This window comes from Panicum virgatum, chromosome 4K (genome assembly GCF_016808335.1).
Source record: "Panicum virgatum strain AP13 chromosome 4K, P.virgatum_v5, whole genome shotgun sequence".
NCBI lineage: Eukaryota > Viridiplantae > Streptophyta > Magnoliopsida > Poales > Poaceae > Panicum > Panicum virgatum.
The window spans coordinates 34183790-34191211 of NC_053139.1; positions in this window are offsets into that span (position 1 = coordinate 34183790).

Below are 7422 nucleotides of genomic sequence, written 5' to 3' on the forward strand. Positions count from 1 at the left end.
AGTGTACTGGTAGGCATCTTCACTTGGAGCTATGGTACCGACACTACTAGAAAACGGGCCATCGGTCCTGACCATCGGTACCGGCTGCTGTTGCAGCCGGTACCGATGGTACCCATCGGTACCGGCTGCAACGGCAGCTGGTACCTTTGGCCGTCGACCGAACATGTGGAGGGCAATTAGCACCGGTTGGTGGTTCCAACCGGTTCCAATGCGTCACCATAGGAACCGGTTTGATCCACCACCCGGTACCAAATGAAGTCTGTGCTAAAGGCACCGGTTTATAGGAATAACCGGTTCCTATGATAATGAAACGTGGCAGCTGCCAGGAGCTCGGGCCTAAGGCACCGGTTGGTGCCTTGACCCGGTGCTATTGAATTAATTTTAGCACCGGGTCATTGAATTCAACCGGTGCCTTTGGCCCGAGCCTATAAATACCCCATCTCCTCCCCCTCTCAAGCTGCCGTGAACTCACTGTTCATGGCAGCTGAGTGGGGTGAGGGGAGGCGAATTTTTACTATTTTTTTTAAAAAAGGTTAGTTATTTTTTTATAACTTAGCAATTAATTGTTAGAAACAGTTATTACTTGATTTAGTTTATATATGTGATAATTATTTATATTTGTAACATCTTATTTAAGTTATATATGTTATTAATTTATTTGATATTTGAATACTATCAAATTATTGTATTTATATGTTTTTTCAATTTATTTGATAAGTGAATAGTATTTATTTATTATAGTTATATGCATTATCAATTATATAAATATATTGTTATAAATTGGTATTATGAATGAACTATTTGTACAGTACAATGATGTATATAAATGTATTGTATGTGGACCCAGATGAGTCGGCAATGGATGTACATGGCCGACCGGCGTTCAAAGGAGTTCATGGATGGCGTGCATGAATTCATAGAAGCGGCCGAGAAACACAAGTATGGCGGTTTCGTTCGTTGTCCATGCAAATTTTGTAAGAATGAGAAGGATTACTCATCATCAAGAACCATCAATAGTCACTTGTTCAATAGTGGTTTCATGCCGAACTACTATGTTTGGACCAAGCATGGCGAAAGAGGAATTGTGATGGATAATAATGTAGAAGAAGAGGACAGGATTTCTGACTTTGCAGCCAATTATAATTCCTTTTTCAACGACACTGCAATGGGTGAGCCTGAAGAAGATACTGAAGGATACGTTGCAGAAGATGATCTTGGTCAGATGCTGCGCGAAGCTGAGGAAGGTTGCGAAACAGAAAAGGAATCGAGAGATCTGAAGCGTATGTTGGAGGACTACAGAACATTGTTGTACCCTGATTGCAAACAAGACCAAAAGAAGTTGGGTACCACTTTGGAATTATTGCAATGGAAGGCATCAAATGGTTTGTCTGACAAGGGATTCGAGGAGTTGCTGAAACTTATAAAAAACTTACTCCCTGAGGGTAACACCTTGCCGGAGACAACATACGAGGCAAAAAAAGTTGTTTGTCCTTTAGGATTAGAGGCACAGAAGATACATGCTTGTCCTAATGACTGCATCCTATATCGAGGTGAGTATGAAAATTTGGATTCATGCCCTGTATGCAACGCATGCCGGTATAAGATCCCTCGAGATGATCCAGGCGACGTTGAGGGGCTGCGTGTCAAGAAGAGAGTGCCTGCCAAGGTGATGTGGTATTTTCATCTAATACCACGTCTGAAACGTTTGTTCATGAACAAAACGAATGCTAAATTGATGCGATGGCACAAAGAAGAACGTAAACAAGATAATATGTTGAGACACCCCGCTGATGGGTCACAGTGGAGAAAAGTGGACAGAGCATTCCCAACATTTGCAAATGATGCGAGGAATATAAGGTTCGGCTTAAGTACGGATGGCATGAATCCTTTCGGTGAGCAGAGCAGTGGCCATAGTACCTGGCCTGTGACACTCTGTATATACAACCTTCCTCCCTGGTTGTGTATGAAGCGGAAATTCATTATGATGCCGGTGCTTATCCCCGGCCCGAAGCAACCCGGTAACGATATAGATGTGTATCTGAAACCACTGATTGAGGATCTTCTATTGTTGTGGAAAGATGAGGGTGTTCGTATGTGGGATGCGCACGCAGAGGATCATTTTAACCTGCGTGCATTGCTTTTCGTAACCACCAACGATTGGCCAGCACTAAGTAACCTCTCCGGACAATCCAATAAGGGTTATAGGGCATGCACCCATTGTTTAGAAGAAACCGACAGCATGTACCTCAAGCACTGTAGGAAGATCGTGTGTATGGGTCATCGTCAATTTCTTCCAATCAAGCACCCATTAAGGAGGAGGCATGCTCACTACGATGGAAAGGCAGATCATCGTACCAAGCCTAGGCACCGTTGTGGGAAAATGGTGTTTGAAATGGTCAAAGATATAAAAGTAGTATTCGGAAAAGGACCCAACAGCAGATCAGTGCAGAGTGATGACGGACGTGCACCTATGTGGAAGAAGAAGAGTATATTTTGGGAGTTACCTTATTGGGATATCTTAGATGTCCGCCATGCAATTGATGTGATGCACCTAACAAAAAATCTTTGTGTGAACCTTCTAGGCTTCCTTGGTGTCTACGGTAAGCCAAAGGATACATTGGAAGCGCGGCAAGATCTTCAACGTCTGAAACAACGGGCCTCCCTACATCCAGAAAAAAAGGATAAAGGACGTCATTATCTAGGTCCTGCGTGCTACACTCTTAGTAAGGAAGAGAAGCAAAGTATGTTCGACTGTTTGAACAGTATCAAGGTGCCATCAGGCTACTCTTCGAATATAAAGAGGCTACTGAACTTGAAAGAGAAGAAATTCGCACACGTAAAGTCCCATGACTGTCACGTGTTGATGACGCAATTGATTCCAGTTGCACTTAGAGGTATTCTACCAGCTAATGTTCGAGCAACAATCATAAAGCTATGCACATTTCTCAACACAATTTCTCAGAAGGCAATCGATCCATCGAGTTTAAGCAGGCTACAAGAGGATGTTGTCCAAAGTTTAGTCAGTCTTGAAATGATATTTCCTCCATCATTCTTTAATATTATGACGCATCTTCTAGTTCACCTGGTCAAAGAGATTGGTATTCTCGGTCCTGTTTTCCTTCATAATATGTTCCCTTTTGAACGATACTTTGCAGTCCTAAAGAAATACGTTGGTAATCGGGCTCGTCCAGAAGGAAGCATTGCGAAGGGTTACGTCACAGAGGAGGTCATTGAATTTTGTGTTGACTATGTGGAAGAACTCTGCCCAATTGGGATTCCAGTATCACGTTATGAGGGGCGGCTGATTGGAAAGGGCACACTTGGAAGAAAATCAGTAAATACCACAGATCATGCCACGTTGAGCAAAGCACATCTAACAGTTCTGCAACAATCAGCATTGGTGGCTCCATACATGGAGGAGCACATGCAAATTGTGCGAAGTATATACCCTTTGAAGTCTGAGACATGGATTACAAAACATCATAACGATACATTCGCCACCTGGTTGCAGAAGGAAGTCATGGCCAACGATCAAATTCATGAGCAGCTAGCTTGGCTGGCCAGGGGTCCGGCAAATTCAATCCTGATGTACCAAGGATATGAAATTAATGGTTACACATTTTATACAAGAGCCCAAGATAACAAGAGCACCAATCAAAATAGTGGTGTCCGTATAGATGCCACCGACTCTAGTGGCCAAACGAACTCATATTTTGGTTACATTGAAGAGATCTGGGAACTCGACTATGGGCCGTTGAAGATACCTCTATTTCGTTGTCAATGGGTTAAACTCACAGGAAAAGGTGTCGATATCGACGAGTACGGAATGACAACGGTAGACCTCAAAGAGCTTGGCTATCGAGACGAACCATTCGTCCTAGCTAAAGATGTCACTCAAGTTTTCTATGTGCAGGACATGTCTAGCAAAACGAGAAAGGACAAGTCCAGCAATAAATCAAGTTTTGTAGGTGCCGGAGATGAGGCAAAGCGCCATATTGTTCTGGCAGGAAAAAAAATTATGGGAGTCGACGATGTCACAGATGAAGAAGAATACAATAAGGTTGAAGATATGACTCCGTTCGCAGTGGAGGTTGACACAAGTATTCTTTTAGCCGAAGAGGAGGCTCCGTACGCACGTCATGATCATAATGAAGGGACGATTGTAAAGCGAACCATCGTTAATATTTCCTTAGTTGAATGATTATGTCTTGTAATATTTTCTGTGAACATTATTAGATTTCTTATGCAATGAATTGATTTATTGGACAATTAAATAATTTATTATGCAATTATTTGATTTATTATGATTTATTATGCAATTAAAATGATTAGTTATGCACCTAAATGATTTATCATGTAGTAATTAGAAATATTGTGAATTTAAATGATTTGTTATGTAATTATTTGATTTAATATGCATCTTATTATGTAGTAATTAAAATTATCGTGCATTTAAATGATGTAGTAATATTTTCTTAGCCAAATGATTATATCTTGTAATATTTTTCGTGAATATTATCAAATTTATTCGGCAATTAAATGATTTACTAGGCATATATCAGATTTATTATTCAATTAACTAATTTATTAGATGATTAAATGATTAATCAGATGATTAATATAATTATTGGGTAATTAATAGATTTACAAGAGAAAAACAAATGGGAAAAGAAAAGAGAACCTTTGGTACCGGTTGGAAATTACAACCGGTACCTTAGGTTCCAATTTGGGATTTTGGTAGAAAAAAAAAGTGGGCCGTCCAGCGGGGGAGTCGAACCGTGTCAGCGGAGTTTTCATTTCCCGCCCATTGCCATTGAGATACTAAGGAGATTCGTCCTCCTGGGTCAAAGAATTTATAAAATTAAAGTTTTCAAAGCCTTAGGTACCGGTTTTATGAAACCACCCGGTACCTTAGGGTTTTCATTTCCCGCCTTTGGAGGCCTAAGGAACCGGGTACACGAAAACCGGTACCTTAGTATTTACAATGGTACCGGGTGGAAATTACAACCGGTACCTTAGGGAAGCTTAGGTACCGGTTTTACTTTTCACCCGGTACCTTAGGCTCTCCCTATATATCGAAGGACGCACCGGTTCTTCTTCTTTCTCGCCTTCACTGCGCGCCGCTCCCAGCTCGGCCACCCTCTCCGACGATCGTCCGCCTCGCCGCCGCCGCCCCGTCCCGCCTCCCTGCGCCTCGCCGCCGCCGCCCCGTCCCGCCTCCCTGCGCGCCCGCTGCCCCAGCAGGCCTCTCTGCGCGTCGCCGCCTTCCATTGGCCCGGCCCGCGCCGTCCTCGGTGGCCGCGCCTCCTCCTCTGTGCCCGCGCCGCCGCCCCGTCCCGCCTCCCACGCCGACGCCACCACCCAACGCCGACGCCAGCGCCCCCGGCCGCCGCCCTCCATCGCCACGCCGTCGTCCCACGCGCGGCGCCCGGCCGGCCTCACTGCAGCATGGCGCCCCCCCCACCCCTCCTCTGCGTATGGATTTTTTTTTCTTAATTGTTTTATTTATTTACGTATTCTGTATAATTACTTTGTATAATTATAGTATAATTAGTTTATGTATAATTAGTTTGTATAATTATTGTATAATTAGTTTGTATAATTAAATAGAATTTAGTTTGTATTATATATGTATATATATAATAATTAGTTTATGTATAATTAGTTTGTATAATTATTGTATAATTATTTTGTATAATTAGATAGAATTTAGTTTGTATTATATATGTATATATATAATAATTAGTTTGTGTATAATTATTGTATAATTAGTTTGTATAATTAGATAGAATTTAGTTTGTATTATATATGTATATATAATAATTAGTTTATGTATAATTATTGTATAATTAGTTTGTATAATTAGATAGAATGTATAATACTATAGAGATATGTATTGCACTATATAATGTAATGACGACAATGAGTAATGACGACGACGAGTAACGACGACGAGTAATGACGAGTAACGAAGACAAGTAATAACGAGTAACGACGACGAGTAACGACGAGTAACGACGACGAGTAATTTCGTATTCGCTCTCTAACTCATACATTCGCCATCCCTCGACCCTCAACTCTAGACCTCGACCCTCAACCCCGTTCCTCGACCCGGTTCCACGACACACACACACTCTCTCTCTGACTAATACACTCTAACACACATACACTCACACTAACACACACAGACACACACACACACTCACTAACTCTCTCTCTTTCTCTGTCCCTCTAACATACACACACACTCTCTCTCAAACACGCATATTCGTTCAAATAATTGAATTCTCCTGCTTCATTTAAGGATGGACACATACTCTAACACATTTTTACGGTTTCAGTTAAGGATGGACCCCTTCGGTGATGAGCAGGCTGCCGGGCAATACATGTTGGACGCAATAAACGAAGATACGAGGGCTAACACCACCCAGCCAATCGCTGAAGAAGATGCTCGGACAGCTGATTCGTTCCTGAATATGTCTGGAGATGCCGATGAAGAAGATGATGACTTTGCGCCGCTGCCCAATCAACAACAACATGTTCCAGTACGAATCTTAAAACTATATGCATGGTGACTTCGGTAGATTAGTTTTGCGATTAACATATCTTTTCTGTAATTTAGTCGACCTCCGCATCGACTTCGTTGAGCCAATCAAAAGGGAGACGCCGGCCAACCAAGAAAATGGAGGGAAGACAGGTCGTCACAGAAGTGGACGCAGAGGGCTGTCCAAGTGCTCCAGAGGCTGCTAGCACAAAATTTGTCAACCAATGTGGGGTTATTGTTCGGGCAAGAATTCCGATCACCACAAGACTATGGAAAACGTGCAAACCCGAAGAACAGCAACACGCCGTGCCTGCACATCAGAAGGAAATGCTATGGGCAGAACTCAAGGATATGTTCACTCTTCCTGATGGAGTTGACCAAGAACTGGTGAAAAAATGTGCCTTGAAAAAGATGGCCCTTGCCTTTGCAACTTTCAAGAAGAAGTTGTACACCAATTACATCAAGAAGGATAAGGAGCCGAACTGGGACGATCTTCCTCAGGTTAAACCATACTGGGAGGAGTTCAAACAAAACAAACTATCAGAGGAAGCCCAAGAAAAATCCGAACAGGCCAAGGTGAATGCAGCAAATAAGAAGTACAGCCACCACCTTGGGGCTGCCGGGTACAAGAAGTCATTTAAAAAATGGCAGAAGATGGAGCAGGACCTTATGGATAGAGGCATCAGGCCGACGACTTGGGATTGGCCGGATAGATCCAAGTGGTGGTTATTTGCTAATGGCGTGACACTAAACCAGTTGGATGGAAGTTTGGTCGTGCCCGAGCATATGCAAGAAGTGTCCCGCGATCTAGTCGCTGCAATAGATGAGACTCAACAAGGAACATTCCATCCTCAAAGGGAGAATGATGAGCTGACAAG